This window comes from Triturus cristatus, chromosome 11 (genome assembly GCF_964204655.1).
Source record: "Triturus cristatus chromosome 11, aTriCri1.1, whole genome shotgun sequence".
NCBI lineage: Eukaryota > Metazoa > Chordata > Amphibia > Caudata > Salamandridae > Triturus > Triturus cristatus.
The window spans coordinates 127148586-127169695 of record NC_140594.1 but is presented as its reverse complement, the minus strand read 5'-3'; positions in this window follow the sequence as shown (position 1 = coordinate 127169695).

Genomic DNA, 21110 nt, shown 5'->3' with positions numbered 1-21110 from the left:
CAAGAGAAGTGCAGAAAGAGGCAAAAGAAGTGCAGAAAGAGGCAAGAGAGGTACAGAAAAAGGCAAGTAAGGTGCATAAATAGGTAAGAGGTGCAGAAAAAAGCAAGAGAAGTGAAAAAAGAGGCAGGAGAGGTACAAAAGAGGCAAGGGAAGTACAGAAAGAGGCATAAGAGGCACAGACAGAGGGAAGTGAGGTACAGACGGAGGCAAGAGAAGTGCAGAAAAAGAGGCAAGAGAAGCGCAGAAAGAAGCAAGAGTGATTTGTGCACCATTAGTACCAATTTAACGCCCACACCAACACCCAGCTTTGCAAAGGACCTTCCACCACACTGTAACATTTGTTGTTGCATTTTGGTAATGTTTGAGCTCTGAGTTAGAAACAAGATTTTTTTGTTCAAGTCTGCAGATTATACAGCAGCTGATGGATTATGCGGCAAATGCGGAAAATGGATAATTATGCGAAAATCAGTGCAGCCAAACAGTCGCATAATTCCAGTGGCCTTGCTCATACCTCTGACTAGGTCCGGAAGTGCTCTTCAGTGGTTCCTTCATTTTTTTTGTCTCATTGAGTTTATAGTTTAACTTCTAAACCTGAGGTTACCACTCCACAACACAAACTACCATACCACATAATTACTCACTTTAACACATAATCCCACTCTACATAATTCCTCTACACTAAATACCATATACTTTCTGTCCACATCATTTCACTGCACAACATACCACATAATTCCACTACACACAATGTACATTCACTCCCTCCAAAAAACATTAGTAAAAATCTTTTACATTTACAATGCCAATAGCTCTAACTCTCGCAAATGCGAAACCTATTACATTGCAAATGCTTCTTTAACTACTAGTCGCATTTGCATAGTGGTGGAGAAAGGGGACTGGGCCTCCGACCAGCGCTTAGGGATTCCACTGTGAAGGATGTACAGGAGGTACCAGGAGGGCTTCTTAGCCCCTAAAGTCCCTCAGGAGTAAAGTGGAATTCATACCCCAACCCATAGTGTGCCAGGAGGTGCATTTGCAGAGTGCTGGGGAAAGGGGGCGTGGCCTCTGAAGACCTCTTAGCAATACCACTGTGTGGAACTTACTGGAGGTAATAGGAGGGGTAATTGGCCCCCAAGGAAACCTTAGGGGCCATTTCCCCCTCCTATTACCTCCAGTAAGTTCCATACAGCAGCAATGGTAAATTCTCAAAGCATGCCAAGCCCCCTTTGCCCAACAATCTGAAAAAGCGTTCCCTGGCACGCTCTTAGATGGGGATTGAAGTCCCCTTCGCTTTTTGGAGGCTGACTAGCTTATCCGACACCTCCAGTAAGCCCCAGATAGTGGGATTGCTGAGAGTGGACACATGCCACGCCCCCTTTCTCCACCACTCAGCAAACTCACCTCCTGGCGCGCTCTTGTTTGAGGAATGAAGTCCCCTTGCCTCCTGAGGGTCCCTGGGGGCCAACTAGCCCACCAGGTACCTCCAATAAGCACCACACAGCTGGGTTGCAGAGAGGTGGTCCAAGGCTACACCCCCTTTTCACACTACTCTGCAAACATGCCTCCTGGGGCACTGCTGCTCGGGGGATGAAGTCCACTTGTGCCCCAGGAGGCGCGTTTGCAGAGTGGTACAGGGAGGAGGAGTGGCCTCCGGCGAGATGCCCGCTATTTTTTTTATAGAATGGGGCTGTGTGGCCCCCTTCTTTTATTATTTTTCAGGCCATGGGGACCCCATTCCCCAGGGCCTGACCCTTTTTAAAAAAAGAAAAAAATGGAAAAAAAACAGGAAGGGTCCGCGCGGCCCCCCTCCCAGGCCTCCTTTTTTTTTTTTAAACCTATTTAAAGGGAAAGGGGGCTGCGTGGCCCCCCTTCCCTGGGTCACTTCTGGCCCTGGGGACCCCATCCCCGGGGCATGGCCTCTTCTTTCTTAAAATATTTACAGGGAAGGGGGGCCGCATGGTCCGCTTCCCTAGGCTACTATTGGCCCTGGGGACCCCATTTCCTGGGGCTTGGCAATAATTAAAATGATACCTTTTTGAGAAGGGGACCACGCGGCCCCCCTCCCCTGGCCGATTTTGTCTCTGGGGACACCATCCCCCGGGGCCTGGCCATTCTTTTTTTTTTTTAACTAAAGGGAGGGAGGCCGCGTGGCCCCTCTCCTGGGCCACTCCTGTTCCCGGGGACCTTATCCCCCAGGGCCGGCCCTTTGCAATGGGGACCGTGGGGGGAGCCCCAATGCCATCACTGTAACGGCCGGCCGGCTCCCCGCCTCCTGCGGGAGCCAGCATTGCTTTTGAGCACTGGGAGCTGCTGACATGCAGCTCCCCTTGCTCACAAGCAATCCTGCTTTGCTTTGTTGAAGCAAGAGCAGGTTTTCCTGCTCTCGCTTCAACAAAGCAAAGCAGGGTTTGCTATGGCAGGGCGGGAGGCCTGCTCCCGCCCTGCCATAGCAAACAGCAATGTCCCAAGGGCGGGCACCCTAGGACATTGCAGGAGCCGGCCCTGGGGGGTGGTGGTCTCCAAGGCCATCGAGGGCTCCAGGAGGGGGGCCGCGTGGCCCCCCTCTCTACATTTTCAAAGCCCTGGGGAGGTGATGGTCCCCGGGGCAGTGTGGGGGGGACAGTAGTCCCCCAAAACTTAAAGTTTTTTAATTAAGCCCCGGGGAGGTGGCGGTCCCCGGGGCTAGGGGGGGGACCCGTGAGCCCCCCGCATATAATTAAACAATGCCCCGGGGAGGTGGTGGTCCCCAGAGCAGTGTGGGGGGGGGGAGGAGCCCCCCACATATTTATAAAACAAAGCCCCGGGGCTGCGTGGGGCCACGTGCCCCTTGCATATAATTAAAGAAAGCCTTAGGGAGGTGGCAGTCCCCAGGGCTGCAGGGGCCCCCGCTAATTTACTACGCATAGCCCCAGGATCTGGCCCACACGGGGGCTTACAGATAACAAAGAGCAGGAGCCCGCGCTTCGCTTTTTAAAATTTTCTCCGCAGGATTATCGCACCCAGCGCAAATTCTACCTTTCTTTTTTTTATTGGTTTTATGGGCCTGAGAGTCCCTGTGGACCCCCTGAGCAGGCCTAGGGGTTCAGGGTGTTTTTACCCTGCCCCCTTTTCTTGTATCTTTTTTCCACTGTTTTCTTGTGACTCGGTTACCGAGTCACAAGATGGCTGCCAACACTTCCTGAGATGAGATGTGCGGTTAGACTCCGCCCAGATATCGTTTTTTTTATTTTTTTTATTTCTTAGAAACTACTGAACGGATTTACACCATTAAAAAACAAAAGTACGCTTTCTAGACCAAGACCTACCTTTTTGCCAAATTTGGTGTAATTCCGTTCAGCAGTTCAGGCTGTAACCTTTTTAAAAATTACTATGGAAATTAACATGAGAAAAACTCCCCTTTTTTCTCGACCCTGCTTGACGAATCACCCAAAACTTTTAAGACAGGAACTTACCGGTCCGCCCCATTAGTTTTGAAAATTTCGCGAAGATTCGTCAAACGGCGCCAAAGATATTGGCAAATCATAAAACACTTTTCCTATGGAAACTAGGTCCTAACTATAACTACCTACTGTCGACCACCACCAGTAGTGTGTGTATATATATATATATATATATATATATATATATATATATATATATACATACATACACACCAGTGCATTTTGTGCAATAAAAGCACCAAAACATTATGTGTACATATAAAGTTCTGGTGCTTTTATCACACAAAATGCAGTGGTATAAAACCCACATTTTACAGTGAACCATGAAATGTTGAAAATATTTTGCGGTTCCCTGTGAAATGTGAATTTAATAATCTTAATGACAGCCTCCAAACCACTCTGCAAAACATTAACATAGTCAAGGCTACTAGATTTTTGCACCAAATTATGTAGCAAATGCAATAAGCCTATAATTTTGTGATGAACACTGCAGTCAGAGTTTCACTGACCTTCACCATTGCTGAATGTATTAACAATGTATTCAAGAAAGGGCAACATTGGTTTGTGAACCAAGGTAGCATTAGTGAGATAATGGGCTGAACCCGGGAAGGAGATTGGCCACACACAGCATGGGAGAAATGCTGAGAATGGCCCCACGCTGAAATGCTGGTTAAAGCATGTCTTACCTGGTGTGTCAGAAGCCGGGGGAGCTGCAAATGTGGTGGTTTTCATATTTTTTTTCTGAGCTCTGTGGCTGAGATCCCACTGCTGTTGGAGTCTTCGGCCCTTCGCTCAGTAGGCAGTGTGTATCGCTCGATACTCCTTTGAGTTGTTCTGCATTGATCTGACCTCTCATCCACTGATCTCGGCTCTCTGGCTGATTTATCCTGCTTCGTCCTCACCTCAAACTCTGCCTTAGTGACCCTGACCCGGAGTAGGCTCATAGGTGTGACTTCACCTACCGGGCCTTCTCCAACACATTTACTATCGCTGATCCTGTCACGGTTGGACTCTGCCAATGCCCTCTATGCTGGCATCCCTGCCTACCTGCTGAAGTTGCAGGTGGTTCAAAACACGGCAGCAAGACTCTTATTGGGCATTCCGGCTAGGAATAGTGTTCGTCAACAGCTGCGTTCTCTCCACTGGCTCCCCATGGTGGATAGAGTAAAATTTAAACTATTGGTTTTGGCCCACCGTGCTCTTCACAGTTGTGGTCCTCTTTACTTGCAGAGGCGTCTTTCCTTCTATGTTCCTGCGCCCCCTATGCATTCCTCGTCCCTTTGTTACACTCAGGTCCTGCGTTTCAAGCTTCAGAGAATAGGGGGCAGCTCATTTACAGTGAAAGCGGAGGTTGGCTGGATAGCCCTTCCTCTTGCCCTGCGTACCATCCAGGACCCAGTTGCGTTCAAGAGGAAACTGAAAACACACCTATTTTCCAGTAGCTCTCCCTCTTTACCCCACTAGGCACCGCGCCGGGACACTCATGAGTAGCTGGGCACGTTATAAACTCATATAACATAACATTACATAACTTTTGATCCCAGCCATGGCAGCGGTGGCCCAGTCTGTGGCCCAGTCTGTGGCCATGTAGACCCCACAGGTGCTCTGTATAGCGTCTTTCCAGGAGGTGGCCCATTCCTCTCAACTTGCACATTTGGTGTCTCTGGTGGTCCGTGTGACTTTTCAAATTTTGGTCAATGGAGTGTTGGTGGATTATTTGCAGTTTGGTATGGCAGTGCATGCAAAGTAACCAGACCGTGAGCTCTGCTCTCTGAAAGCGGTGGCATTTCACCCTCACCCTAGTCCTCCTCCTCAACCCGAAGCGCTTATCTTGTACAGATGAAGCAGGGGGAATCATTAAGATCATCAACAACCACGCAGACCCAGATATCAAGGGCAGAGCTAGGAGCAGATCACAGAGCAGATCACCCTGCCCGGCCCAGAGGCAGCAAGAGCAAACAACTGGAGTCTTATTTATTTATTTATGTTAAACATTTTTATTAGGTACAAGACTTGCAGTAGTAACATTTGCAACATGACACATTAACATGACAGTTTGTTTTTCATTATACATCATGTTCAACCGTAGACCAACATTATATCGTATATACATCGCAGGCCTGTTAGTGAATGCATAGTATTTAAGTTCAGTTATCATCGTCTGAGAGTGATTCTATAAACTGGTGGGGTACAGATGCCTTCCATGAATGTATTCCATTTCCCCCACATCCGCTTCCATGTTTTGGGGCACCCTCTGTGAATATATGTGGCCTTTTCGGCTGCCATGGCCATGTCCATATCCTTACACCATTCTCCCAGTATTGGGGTAGTATGTGCCCCCCAGAGTCTGCCAATGTTCCGCTTAGCTATTACCATACCTAGTGTAGCCCAAGCTTGGGCCGTGTGGTTCAGGTCTGTTGCTTTCCAGACGTTTAGGAGAAAACGTTTAGGGTCCGGTGGTACAGGAACCTCACTAACCTGTGTGATTATGCTCATAATTGTCACCCAGTATGGTTTAATTGCCGGGCATTCCCATATTGAGTGATAAAAGGTGCCTATTTCACCACATTGTTGCAGGCAAAGTTGGTTGTTGGCCTCTCCTATCTTGCATAATGTCACTCGTGTGAAGTAGGTCCTGTGGAGCACTTTAAGCTGTATCAGACGCAACCTTGAGGATACCGTCACCTCCCTTGGGGACTCCAGCGCTTCCTGACAGTCAGTGTCATCTAAGTCGCCTACATTGGCCTGCCATTTTTCCCGTAGTAATTGTGTAGGTTCCGGCTGATTATTAACGATTTTACGGTACGTTAGGGATGTGGCTTTCTTATCCATGTATTCCGTGAGGAGTCTATCCTCCAATGGTGAGGCCTCCAAAAGAACAGTGTCAGGCGGGATGACCATTTCTACCGTGTGCTTAACCTGCAGGTAACGGAACATCTCTGTGGGCGCCATCTCATATTTGTCTTGTAGTTGTGCAAAGGTAATGACTTTCCCTGTTTTCCAGAGGTCATCCACCCGTGAAATTCCTATTGCGTCCCATTGTCTAAATCCCTTACTCTTGCCCAGTTGGAGTCTTATTTTGGAAAGATACCTCCAAAGTCAAACAAGGCAGGCTCTCTGGCGACCGCTAAAGAACCACAGTAATAAAGTAAGTCAGACTTATCTGTGGATGTGAGACTAACCTCAGAGGTTCATGGAGAGTAACTGAAGTATTTGATTTTCGGAAGGGTATTCCTCGATGTGACCTTGATAGTACTGGGACCACGGCAGCAATGTTTTTATCCAATACTATCCTTAATACTATGGTGACGGGGTCCACGAATACCAGTCCCTCAGAGATAGTTCCATAGCAAAACAATTCTGTGGGTGGACACGGCTGTCATATTGCTAATGGTGAGCAAGACAATGTTTCACCTCCTCGCAAGGGACAAATTGGGGGCAATTTATTGGATCTGGCAACTCTGCCAATTGCTTCTCAGCCTCTGGTGTCTTCTTAAGCTTCCCAGCACATAGCAACATGCTCTCTGTCTGATTAGGGGGCAGTGAAACCTCAGTCCAGGAGAGGCAAAAAAAAACTGAATATGCGCTTCACTGAAGGGATGAAATGATGGATATCCCCCTGTAGACAACAACATTGCAACTAATGGCGGGGAAAAGAGAAAGCTGATCTGTCAAAGGCGTTGTTCTCACTGTCAGAGGCTTTAGATAGTGTTTCAGATGAAGCTGAAGGCTGTAAGAAGAAAAGTGAGGAGGAGGTTATGGGTGGGTAGCAAGCAGTGTACCAACTTGGATCCTTGTGGCTTGTCTTCATGAGGAAGCTTGTTGGATGAAGATATGAAAAACTTTATGATGGATTTAGAAACTGCAGAAACACTACAGTATCATAATGACAAGGAGGATGGTGCAGAGTATGGCGCCAAGATGACAGGGATAGTGAAGATGGGGCTGAGGAGGATGATGAGGATTGTCTAATGTGGGATGGTTCAGTGCACCATCTCACGATATCTTTCTATCATGGGTGCCTATGTAGATAATGTAGAAACATTCTGGGAGGTTTTTAAGGTGACAGTGCAAGGGTTCTAGATCTCCAAAGCCTTGGGAGTACTAAGGGATATACAGGGCACCATCGGACGACTTGATGCGGAGCTGAAGGACTTAGAGGCACGGCTGAGACTGAGGGGGGATACAGAATTACAGAAAGAGTTCTGGGAGAAACTCAACAAATACATGGAGGCTGCAGAGTGGGAAACGTAATTTAAAGGGAAATATACAGAGGCCCGGAGGTACAGTGAGGGTGAGAGGCCTAGGAACGCGTTAGCTCAAATCATACTGCACTCCCGTTCACCCACCTGCGTATTAGAAATCATGGGCCCTGGAGGGACACTACAACGCGACACGGCTGATATCCCAGCCGCTACACTGTGATTCTTATCGGCCGTTATCCCTTATTAATTGCGATGCAAAAATTCTGGCAAAGGTTATTGCTAATCGGCTTGCACTGTTATTGGACAAGTTAGTGCTACCCGATCAGGCAGGGTTAGTTCCTGGCAGAGCCACCACACATAACCTTCGTACTCTATTCTCAGTAATGCAGAATGTCGCTCCGGAGCTGCCGCTGGTGGCAGTCTTCTTGGATGCTACTAAAGCATTCGATTCGGTCAAATGGAACTACCTCTTAGGGATACTGCAGGGAATGGGTTTTCCTCCTGTATTCTTGTCCTGGATAAAGCTGCTATATCAGCTACCAATGGCAAGAGTATTAATTAATGGCTATCTGTCGGAGGAGTTCCCAGTCTTCAGAGGCACACGGCAAGGATGCCCACTCTCACCATTATTATTTGCACTCGCAATTGAACCTTTAGCATGCAAATTGAGACAACATCACCGAGACAAAGCTCTGCGATGCAATCTAAGACTAATACTTGTCTCCTTATATGCGAACAACATAACGTTATACGTTAGGCACCCGCAAGAAAACCTGCACCCCCTCTTGCAGGAATTCCTAGTGTTCGGCAAACCTTCAGGGATACATATAAATTGGGGAAAGTCACAAATCTTCCATTTGACTCCTGCAGCTGTAAGATTCTCCCTGGAGTTCCCTCTGGAGTGGTGCGATTCGGACTTGCGGTATCTGGGGATAGTCCTAGCTAGAGATAGAGAGGAGCTGATGCGCCTCAACTACGGTATCGCTATACATCGGATCACAGAAAATGTTACCCGGTGGATCTCTTTGCCATTGATGTTAGCGGGGCGGGCAGCATTGATTAAAATGGTGGTTTTGCCACAACTATTGTACCTTTTTTTAAATATCCCATTCCATCCCGGGCGGTATTTCTTCTAAAAGCTTAGGTCGGAAATGACACGACAATTTGGGGGGGGTAAACAGTCCCGTTTGCAATTGAAAGTTCTCATGCAACCATATGCTCAAGGGTCGGATTTCGAACTCTATGATATAAGTCCACAGACCCATTATGCTTTTTACTGGTTTCATCCCCCTAGATATATGCCACAGATTGCAGCAGAACACTGGCTGGCGGACCCTATCCCATTGGATGGCATGCTGCACACGCCTCCCCGCACGTGAGATATTGAGCCCACCACTACAACATGCACTGTAGACACATGGCGACGCATTCTGGCTCTCCTCCAATGCCCAATGTTATACTCGCCGCTTCTTCCACTCACCTATCATCCACGCATGCCACTACTGCAGGAAACAGGGTTCCACAAACTAGGTGTACGTATCAGGGATAACACATGGGGGGATCTCTATCAAAATGGGAAATTTCGTACCTCTGAGAGCCTTTTTCACGATATTCAGCCTACATCGCTAGACATCTTCCTCTATGTCCGACTTCGACAAGGGTTACGGTCAAACACTACTGAGTTACCTCAGGAACCCCCAATATTCCCTCCCTTACACATGCTATTGCATGCCACATCGTCGGGTCACTTGGTCTCTATACTTTACCGCACTATTTGCACACAAAAAGCAGCGCCTCCCAGCTCTTCCCGTGCCAAGTAGACTCGGGAATTGGGCTTTGACATCACTGATGACCAATGGGAATACTGTAGTCTCTAAACAAACAGATATCTGCCAGTTCTAGGCTTTGCATCACACACTATAAATATCTGCAACGCCTCTATTACACGCCTGTTAAAATGTTTAGATTAAACCTTAGAGCACCGGACAACTGTGATAGATGTGGTAGCCAAGGGACTGATTTTTTACATCTGACCTGGGAATGTCTTGGGGTGAATGAATATTGGTCTCAGGTGTTCGAGGCTCTGCGCTAGATGGTTCCCATTGTTTTGGAATGCACGCCGTTACGAGCATTGTTAAGTTATACCAAACTCATACCAAAGTCCTGTCGTAAATTCCTTGCTATTGCTTTATTGTTAGCTAAGCATAGAGTAGCTTGCAGATGGGGCATAGGGCAGGCCCCAAAATTTAAGGAATGGCTGGAGGACTTGATTTATTGCCATGACCAATTGACTGTACATGCTGAACTGTTACCCAGGACCTTGAAGCCTAGAAATATATGGAGCCCACTACAGAGTTACCTCTTGGCTCGTTCAGCGGAATCCCAAACTGATGTTCTGGAGTCTGTGGTGCAGTAAAGACCCTTGCCCATCAGATTTATATCCCATGCGGGGCCTCAAGGTGGAACATGGAACCTAATGGCTGTGATGCTGCTCTGGCGAGTCCCCCGTGATGTGTATTGAGTCTTCTTACCCACATGTGTTCGTGCTGAGGATGCTACTGTACTATTGTCTTCCCAAATTAGAGCCTGTACTCCGCTCACTTCCTGGCGTTATTAAATTTGGTAGGGTTGGGACCTGAACTGCAGGGAGAACTGTGTGGTCCAGTTTGGATCACTGTCTTATTGGACTGCCTTTGTACTATGTGCTCACCTTTTGTGAAAATGCCACTGATACTATCTTATATCAATGTATCTACTGAATGTTATCGAGAACTTACACTGTTTAATTTCTTGTACTATGGTAAAACAATAAAAAATAAAGGTTTAAAAGAAAAAAAACGTCTTCGAAGCGAACATCCTGGACATCTCCCAATCCGGATTCCGAAGCAATCACAGCACCAACAGCGTCCTACTTGCCGCCACCGACTACATCTGCTCCCTCCTTGACCAGGGCGAAAGGCAGCCCTCATCCTCCTGACCTCTCAGCTGCATTCAACACCATCTCCCACCGCACCCTAGCCACCAGACTCCACCACGCCACTATCCACGGCAAGGCACTCAACTGGATCCGCTTCCTCCTCACCGGCAGAACTCAGCAGATCAGACTCCCTCCCTTCCTCTCGGAACCGAGACCAACTGTGGAGTGTTTTAGAGATCCTCCCTCAGCCCCATCCTCTTCAAAGTATACATGGCCCCCCTTGCAACCATAATCCGGAACCACAGGCTCAACATGGTCTCATACGCCGACAACACCCAGCGGACCCTCTCCCTCACCAATGAACCCAACATCACCAGACACAACTTCCAAGAAAGGGTGAAAGTCGTTGCCACCTGCATGAAGAATAGCTGCCTGAAACTCAGCTTAGAAAAGACAGAAGTCCTCATTCTTGGCTCCACCCCCTCAGCTTGCAACAACTCCTGGTGGCTCTCCAACCTCAGAAATCTCCCCCCCCCCCACCCCGACGGACCATGCACGAAACCTCAGCATCATACTAGACTCATCTTTCACAATTAACCACATGATCAACACCATCTCCTCAGCCTGCTTCAACACTCTGCGCATGCTTCGAAAGACCTTCAGATGGATCCCAACTGAATCCAGAAAAACTGCCACACTCGCCAGCAGCAGACTGGACTACGGCAGCGCTCTCTACGGCAGAATCAACAAGAAACTCCTTTGCAAACTCCAGACTGTCCAGAACGCAGCAGCCAGACTGATCCTTGACATCCCCTATCTCAGTCCCATCACCCAACACCTCCACAATCTCCACTGGCTTACAGTTGAAAGAATAACCTTCAAACTCCTCACCCACGCATATAAGGCCCTTCACAACACCGCACCAGCATACCTGAACAGCCGCCTCTCCTTTCACGCACCCAAAAGACATCTACGATCAGCTCAGCTCTCACTGGACACCGTCCCACGTATCAGCAAGACTAGAACGGAAGGAAAGTCCTTTCCCAACTCTCAGCCAAAGCCTGGAACACCCTCCTCCCTCTGGCAAGCTCCTACATTACCCGGTTCAGGAAGGACATCAAGACCTGGCTTTTTGAGTGACCGCAGCACTCAACGGAGCCGTCTCGCCTCCCTTCAGCGCCTTGAGACCCTCGCGGTTGAGTAGTTTTGCTTTACCAACCCTGATTGATTCATTGAGTCAACTCAATGGGATTTGAATGCTTATTAAAAAAACAATTGTGAGCTAAATCTCTATGTGACATCTATGCTCAAATTGCCTTGGACATTGAGAATAATGAGAATATGGGGAAAAGTTTGGTCATGCAGTGTAAGGAGAAAGAGAGCATACCTTTTATAAAGACAAGCTGAAATTCCCAGGGTCAGATAATAACTGAGAAATAGACGGTTATCTCTTCTTTTCCTAAGTTTTATGGGACACTATAGCAAATCTGTTTTTTTTCCCAAGAGGCCAGGGCCTATATAGAGGATGCCAAACTTCAGTGAATTATCACCAGGCAACGCTATTTGTTAGAAACTCCTATTACAGCTGTAGAACTTGAAAAGGTGATGGGTGATCTTCCAGCAGGTAAGGTGACTTTAACAGACTGTATTACTGTAGAAGTTTATGCCAGGTTTTTTTTATATTCACTGGCTGTTATTTATGAATGTATTACATTATACTGATACTAACAATCTGATCCTGCCCTCCAGGAAAGAAACTAATATAGTTTTCTTAAAGAAAAATAAAATAAAGATCCCTTTAATTGTGGGTCGACCAATGTCAGTTATTGATGTTGATTCAAATATTTATTTCAAAATGCTGGCCAGTAGATAAAAAACTTGGATCAGTAGTTGGATCGACCCCTTACAGCATGACTTTGTCCCTGTGAGATACACCACTCTTCATACAAACTTAGTCGTTGCTGTTTTCAATGTGGAAGTAGAACTTGGAGTACTGTCCGGGTTAGTCCTGTTGGATGCTGAACAGGCTCCCCTGACTTTTTCTTCTGGTGTGGCCTGAAAAGTTTTAGGTCAGGCCCAAAGCTGATGTAGATAATACAGGTAGTTTATCACAATCTTTCTGCATGAGTGGTGTCTAAGAGTGCTCAATCTAATACATTTTCACTTATGTGGGACACACGCCAAGGCTGTGCCCTATCGACCCAACTGTTTATTTTATACTTAGAGCCCTTTAATCATGATGTTGGAACAATCAACGCAAATCCCGTCTCTAGTTCTAAGTGGATCCACTAGAAAGGTTGGCAGTTATGCTGATGATGTGCCAATTTTTACATTTAATCCAGGTGTGGCATTACAAGCAATTAAATGCGAATCTAGGAAATAATGGTGCATTGTCTGACTATGCACTAAATATAGGTAGATCTCAAGTCTTCGATAATGGTAAACATTCTGCTTGAGACTCGATTTGTGACGACAGCCACATATATCTGGGTTCAGATTACACCTAATATTGATGAGGCATTTACCATGAATTGTATCCCTCTGATGAACAATATTGTACAACTGTTTATCAAATGGAAAGATTTACCTATCTGTATCCAAGGTCGATGCAGCGTTATTAAAATGTTAGCTTTATGAAAAAAAAAAAAATCCCGGCTTTACCTATCTGGATCTCTAGTTTATTATTCATTAAGATGGACAGAATATGGAGCCAATTCATATGGCCGAACAGGAAACCAAAGAGAGCTCTCTCTCACCTGCAAAAAAAGCGACCCTTGACCCTGTTCCAGGGAGGTCGCTCCCCACGCCGCACAGCACCACCTGTGTGCCCGTGTCATTACTGCTGATCGCTGCTGCTGCCGCGAGTTCGAGGCCCTCCTCCACCCGCAGGCCACTGGTGGCCCAGTGGTGAGCCATGAGTATCTGCCTGCTCGCTCTACCCCTTTTGCCAGCTGTCTGATTTTTTACTTCTGTCAGCTGTTTTTTATCCTCTGTGTAGCGTTTTTCTTTTGTATTGTACTCTGTGCCCTTATATTCTGTATTCCGCCTGTTTTGTGCCATTGTATTTTGTATTGCCGTCCGTCCTGCTCTACCCTTCACGCCGATGCGTCCCCTAAGGCCCCGCCCCCCGCTCGCCCATTTATTTATTTATTTATTTATTTAATTTATATGGCGCGTTATAACCACAGGGGTCTCTAAGCGCTGTCTGACCAGATTTACGTGAAAGATGTTACATTCACTTGAAACCAGCTGTGCACCTAAGATCTGCTCCATGCTTGTTTGAACAGTACCGTTTTTAGTTTTTTTCTGAAGGAAAGTAAGTTACTTTCCTTCCTGAGCTCTGGATCCAATTTGTTCCATAAAGCTGGGAGCGTGTTGGAAAAAGCACGGCCCCCCACCGTGGTCAATTTAAAGCGGGACTGAGACAGAAGAGTGGCGTCCGACGAACGCAGAGTCCTACCCGGTGTGTAGGGGGATAGTCGGGATTTCAGGTATTTTGGTGCTTTGCCATACTGAGCCTTGTGAGCGATACACAGTCCTTTGAAGACAATTCTCTGACGAATTGGCAGCCAGTGCAGCTCCTGCATCAGGGGAGAGGCATGGGCAGTCCTGGGTTTTTTAAATATCAGCCTAGCTGCATCGTTCATAACTCCCTGTAGTTTGTCCAGCAGCCGCTGTGGCAAACCTAAATAAAGGGAGTTCCCGTAGTCCAGCCTAGCCAGAATTGTGGCTGAGACCACGTGTCTCAAAGTAGGGAATGAGAGTAGGGCAGAGATCTTCCTTAGTTGTCTTAAGAGGCCTATACTGGTGCCTACTACAGTGGCAACTTGTTTTTCCATGGATAATTTATCATCCATATATAGGCCTAAGCTTTTGACTGCAGCTGCCGGTTTTGGTGGTGCGCCCAGCTCCCTAGGCCAAAATTTCTCACTCCAAGGGTTACCCGAGATGGAAATGGGCAATACTTCCGTCTTATCCGGATTAACTTTCAAGGAGTTCTCGGACATCCAATTGACTGTAGTTTTCAATATGTCCTGTAACCTAGTGGATGCTCCTGGACCATCATCCAGCCGGATGATTATCTGGGTGTCATCGGCATAGTTGTACACTAGGCAGTCCATCCTGTTCAGGAGAGCAATTAGTGGCTGCAGGTAGATGTTGAAAAGTAGGGGGGACAAGGCAGAGCCCTGTGGGACCCCGCAGGTGATCAGAGCAGGGGTGGAAAGTAGATCCCCCAGCTGCACTCGTTGTGTCCTACCCTGCAAAAATGATGTGAGCCATGCATGTGCTGTACCCACGACGCCAAAGGAGCCCATTCGTCCCACTCCCGCCTCCGAGCTGCTTCTCCCTCCCACTGCCCCTTCTTATGGCAGCCGCTGCACGGCTGCGTGCAGTGGGCACGCCAAAGGCAAGCCCATCTGTGCCCGTCTGTGCCTGGACCACGCCCAGCGCCAGACCCCCTGACCCCGCAAACACCACCACGCCCGACACCGCTACGAAGTCAGCACCCTCCACGCACTCAACGGCGGCCAATCACACACCTGCGTCTGGGCCACCTCAAAGTGCACCCAAGGACCCCTCTCCTGCCGGAACAGCAGCTACACCATCTTCCAAACCACCATGACATCCACCGGGACAGGACGCAACAACCTCCGATGCATTCTACTCAACACCGTGCTCCGCTCGCAAACACACCATCTAACTCTGGGACCTACTCGACTCCTCTGCCCCAGACGTCGCCTTCCTGACGGAGACCTGGATGAACCCCTCCTCAGCACCCAACATCGCCATAGCCATCCCTGATGGCTACAAGATCGCCCACAGGGACCGCACCAACAGTACAGGAGGAGGAATGTCCATTGTCCACAGAAACACCCTCAGAATCTCGACCAGCACCGACGACACCCTCAGCGCCGCCGAACACCTGCACTTCCAGATCCACACCAACCCCAACACCACCCTCCGAGGAACCCTCATCTACAGACCCCCCCAGCCGCAGTTCAGCGACTCCATCGCTGACTTTGTCAGCACGCACGCTCTTGCATCCACGGACTACATCCTCCTCGGAGACCTGGACTTCCACCTCGAGAACACCAACAACAGCAACTCCACCACCCTGCTCGACAACCTCGCCAACCTCTGACTCAAACAACTTGTCACGACTCCCACCCACTCCGCTGGACACACGCTCGACCCCATCTTCTCCGCCAGCAACCACGTCACCTTCAGCCACACCACTGAACTCCGCTGAACCGACCAATGCTGCGTCTACTTCACCTTCGAGAAACCTACCATGGTCCAACGCACACAACGGGCCCCCCGCCGCAGCTGGAGCAAAGTCCCCGAAGACCAGCTAGTCACCACCCTCGCCCGAAACCCACCAACGCACATTACCGACACCGACCTCAGGCAAGGGATTGATGACTGCGCCAACACACTCGCCCCGACCAAGAAACCCTCGAACAGACGCACCGACAGAAAAGCCATCTGGTTCAACGCCGACCTCCAGGCATCCAAGCAGGCCTGCTGAAGGCTTGAGAAGAAGTGGCACCACAAACTGATACCAGACAGCAACACAGCCTACAAGAGTGCCTTCCGCAGACACCACCAACTCATCCGTACCGCCAAAAGGACCTCCTTCAAAGAGCGCATCGACAACAACGCACACAACAGCAAAGAGCTCTTAAACATCGTGAAGGAACTCTCCAACCCCAGCTCCAACTCCAACTCCAACGACATCCCACCATCACAAGACCTCTGCGACTCCCTAGCCACCTTCTTCCACCGCAAGATCGCAATCATCCATGACAGCTTCAACAACCAGGCCCCCCGACAGACACCGACACCTCAGACTCACCTCCCCCCAGCCACACCGACCCCCTGCTTTCCTAGACTCACGTCAACGATGACGACACCATCAAAATCATGAACACCATCAACTCCGGCTCACCATCCGACCCCTGCCCGCACCACATCTTCAACAAAGCAAGGTCCACCATCGCACCCCATCTCCGCAAGATCATCAACAGCTCCTTCGAGACCGCCACCTTCCCTGAAAGCTGGAAGCACGCTGAGATCAACACCTTACTCAAGAAACCCAAGACAGACCCCAAGGACCTCAAGAACTTCCGGCCCATCTCCCTACTCCCGTTCCCGGCGAAAGTCATCAAGAAGATTGTCAACAGGCAACTGACCTCCTTCCTCGAAGAGAACATCCTGGACCCATCCCAATCTGGATTCCGCAGCAACCACAGCACCTAAACAGCCCTCATCACTGCCACCGACGACATCAGGGCCATGCTGGACAACGGAGAAACCGCGGCCCTCATCCTCCTGGACCTTTCAGCCACCTTCGACACCGTCTGCCACCACACCCTCCGCACACGCCTCTACAACGCTGGGATCCGCGACAAAGCCCAGGACTGGACCACCTCCTTCCTCACCGGCAGAACCCAGAGTGTCCGCCTCCCCCCCTTTCTGTTCTAAATACACCAAGATCATCTGCGGCGTACCCCAAGGATCGTCCCTCAGCCCAACACTCTTCAATGTTTACATGGCACTGCTCGCCAACATCGTCTGATCGCACAGCCTCAACATCATCTCATATGCCGACGACACTCAGCTGATCCTCTCCCTTACCAAGGCCCCCACCACCACCAAATCCAACCTCCACGAAAGAATGAAGGCCATCGCCGAATGGATGATTAACAGCTGCCTGAAATTGAACTCAGACAAGATGGAGGTCCTCATCATCGGATCCACCCCCTCCGCCTGGGACGACTGATGATGGCCGGCCGCACTGGGAGTTGCACCGAAGCCCACTGACCATGCACGGAACCTGGGGGTCATCCTGGACTCAGCGTTGTCAATGACCCAGCAAGTAAACGCCGTCTCCTCCTCCTGCTTCAACACCCTCCGCATGCTCCGCAAGATCTACAGATGGATCCCCACCGGAACCAGAAGGACGCTCACTCAGGCTGTCAGCAGCAGGCTGGACTACGGCAATGCTCTCTATGCAGGAACCTCAGCCAAACTCCAGAAACGACCTCAATGCGTACAGAACGCCTTTGCACGCCTCATCCTCGACATCCTCAGCCACATCACAGCCCACCTGAAAGACCTGCACTGGCTCCCCGTCAACAAGAGGATCACCTTCTGGCTCCTCACCCAGGCTCACAAGGCACTCCACAACACCGGACCAGCGTACCTAAATGAACGACTCACCTTCTACACCCCGAACCGCCAGCTTCGCTCCGCTGACCTCTCCCTTGCCACCGTCCCCCGCATCCGACAAGCAATCGCCGGCGGCAGATCATTCTCCCACCTTGCCGCAAAAACCTGGAACACCCTCCCCACCCGGCTGCTACAGACCCAGACCTGCTGGCCTTCAGGAGACTCCTCAAGACCTGGCTGTTCGAGCAGTAGCTGCACCCCCACCCCCCTCCCCCCCAGCGCCTTGAGACCCTCACGGGTGAGTAGTGCGCTCTACTAATGAACTGATTGATTGATTGAGTGAAGAGGTATGGGCACTTCCACGCTTAAAGTTTTATTTTTGGGCTAGTTTGTCTATAAGGCTCTCGCAAATTCTTGGCTTTTCTTCAACCACCTGGCCTCTAAGGGATCTCTATTGCAACTTAACATCAGCGGCAAGATTTGTTTTAGCCTTCCTATTTCAAAAGAACAAGGTTTAAGACCCTGAAAGGCATATTTGTGAGTCTGGAATGTTGTATCCCTAGAATAACTAAATGTACTCATTTATAGCATGATCCATACTTCACCCTTCTTTACTTTAGAGTAGTGAGTCCATACCTGGTCTTGCACAAAACTACAGGCAGTTGGCCAATTATGTAGAGACAAATCTCTAGTTCAATTTGATACATTATCATGAACCTATTGAATCCCAGGTTCTGAATATTTTAAGTATTTGCAAATCAGGGATTATTTTAAAAGCCAAGAAATTAAAGAGAAATTAAAGAGATACCCATCACTTTTTTCTAGAATATCTGCTGTCTTCTTGACGTAAAGGTGTTCTTGGCAAAGTTTATGCTTGTTGTTTGGAGAAGCAACCTAAAAGTATCCAAAAACATGCGGATCAATGGCCCTGGAAGCTTTCCAAGCCAATTTTACTCCAGCAGGTACAACACAGTATTAACTCAAGTCATAACATTTGAAATGTTTCTAGGTTTAAAATTCATCATTATCAATGTATTCAGGACATTTACTATACCCCAGATAGCATGCATGAATGGGGATGTTGGGCAGATTCAAAATGCCCTAGATGCCATACCGACAATGCAGACATAGTCCACGTTTGTTACATACCAGGCTGTACAGACCTATTGGGAACAAGTCTAACAGGAGCTTGCCCATCTGTTAAAAATAGAAATTGTCACCTGAAGTAATATTGCCAGGGTACTCTGAAATAATTCCAGAAAGATTCAAGGGTATAGTCTTTGCTGCTGCTGCTCTCGCCAGATTACAGATTGTAAAATTATGGCAGGATTGTAACCTGCCTGATGTGAAAGCATAGTCATATCAATTTATTGATTTGCCAGGAATGGAAATGGCAATTATTAATCATGATAATAAACTACAAACGATTAGGGAACCCAAGTTTGATTTTCGTTTTTTTTTTTTAATACTCTGTAAAGGAAAGGGAGAACAAAACTTTATGCCAAGATGCTTGGATTTATTTTTTTTAGAGTTTTTCTAATCAATTGTCGTTTTGTTCTCGGCCTGAGTCTTCTGTTTGGGATATGGTGTAGTTTTGTTTAGTCTAGATGAATTTAAAAAAATTAAAAAAGATAAACAAATATTAACTAAATATTCTAATTTCATTCAGTACCAATTTTTAGCTGCACTTTGAAGAAAATCATGTTTTCAAGATAACTGCCCTAAAATAAAATTATGCTACAACAAAAACCTACATAGCAGGTACTGTAGGAAATCCACCTTGTCTGTTTGGTCACCCCTGATTTTTCGCCATTTGCTGGACCCTATATTTTTGCAAGCTTTTGAACTCTTCACTTTAGCTTTACTAACCATTAGTAAAGTGTCTGTGCTCCCCCTTAAACCTTGGTTAAATTGGCTCATTCATGATTGTCACATTTAGTTTGCCAGTTTGTGCCTAATATAAGGTATAAAAGTGCATCCAGGGCCTGGAAGTTAAATGCAACTTGTGGACTACAGCTCCTGTTGTGCCATCCACTATAGTGGCAGTGCAATTATGGCTTCAGGCCTACCAATGTAAACCTGCAGTGCAATCTATTAAACCTTTTTGACAGGTAAAAACCTCTCTTATAAATACTAACATGTCGCCTCTATGTAAGCCTTATAGCCTGCAAGGCAGGGTGCATGGTATTGAAAAGTGAGACATGTTGAAAATTTACGTTACTATGTCCATACAGTGACCAGGCTCAAAAAACTATTTTTGCGGGGTCCTCTTGTCATTCGAGCAGGCCCACAGCTTGATGGAGTAATTTTGTCAGCTGCAAGGAAATATATTACAGCACCATCCGCCTAAACGTAGTGGTACGGAAGATGTTTAGGACCTCTAAAACTGCAGTGAATATAGCTAGTGCTACTATTGTAGGTCTCTTTAGGATTCGCTCTGTTTTTTAGCGAGATTGCATCAAGAAGAGAGACCTGATTTTCAGGAAGTCGTGAGCGAAAACCAATGTAGTGCTGCAGCTGAACCTGCTATGTGGCGACTCATGGCTACTGTCGATACTTAACTTTGAGACATAGTTCTTGGCCTCACTTAACTATCCTAATAAGCTTTTTGAAAAAATATATGTTTCTTCTCTAACGATTAGTGTGCCTTCCAATCTATATAACAGTATAACAGAGCAAGGAGACTTAGTGAATATAGTGAAATGTTTACCCAAATGTGATGGACTGGTACCAGTATTTCATTGAACAGTTGAAGGTACCTCTTACAATATTGTTCAATGAGTTATTAAAGGGTGGTGCCATTCTACCTTCGTTTAAAAATTGAATCTTCCTAAGAAAGATAAAGATTTAGCAGGGGTAAATTCCTAGCCGTGATTATTCTAAACTTGAGATCAAAACTGTTTTATTCCTGCCTGCCAACTACATACCAACACATTATTTGAGCAATTGATTATTGCACAGCCAGTAAAATTCCAGCAATTGTTTTATTACTAGACGCAGAAAGGCTTGTGACCTGGTAGGCTGGACGTTTCTGTTCCAATTTATGGAAAATATGGGTTTCACTGTCCAGCTCATCAGGTCAATTGCCAGTATCTGTGAGGGGTCTTCAGCCTCATTAGTTTTACACTGCGGTGTTACAGAGATGTTTATGAGAACTATGGCCACTAGGCAGGGCTGCCCGCTCTCGTCTTCTCTACTTGTGATCCTTGTCGAACCCTTGGTGCGTGCACTGAGAGAGCAGGGCAATTAATGCAGCGATACCTTGTACCACTAGGTTGAAGTTATACACAGATGATTTGGTATCGTATCTCCAACCTGATACTTTAATACTAAAAAGGCTGTTTGTTTGAACTCCTTTATCGCCCTTGCCGGCTA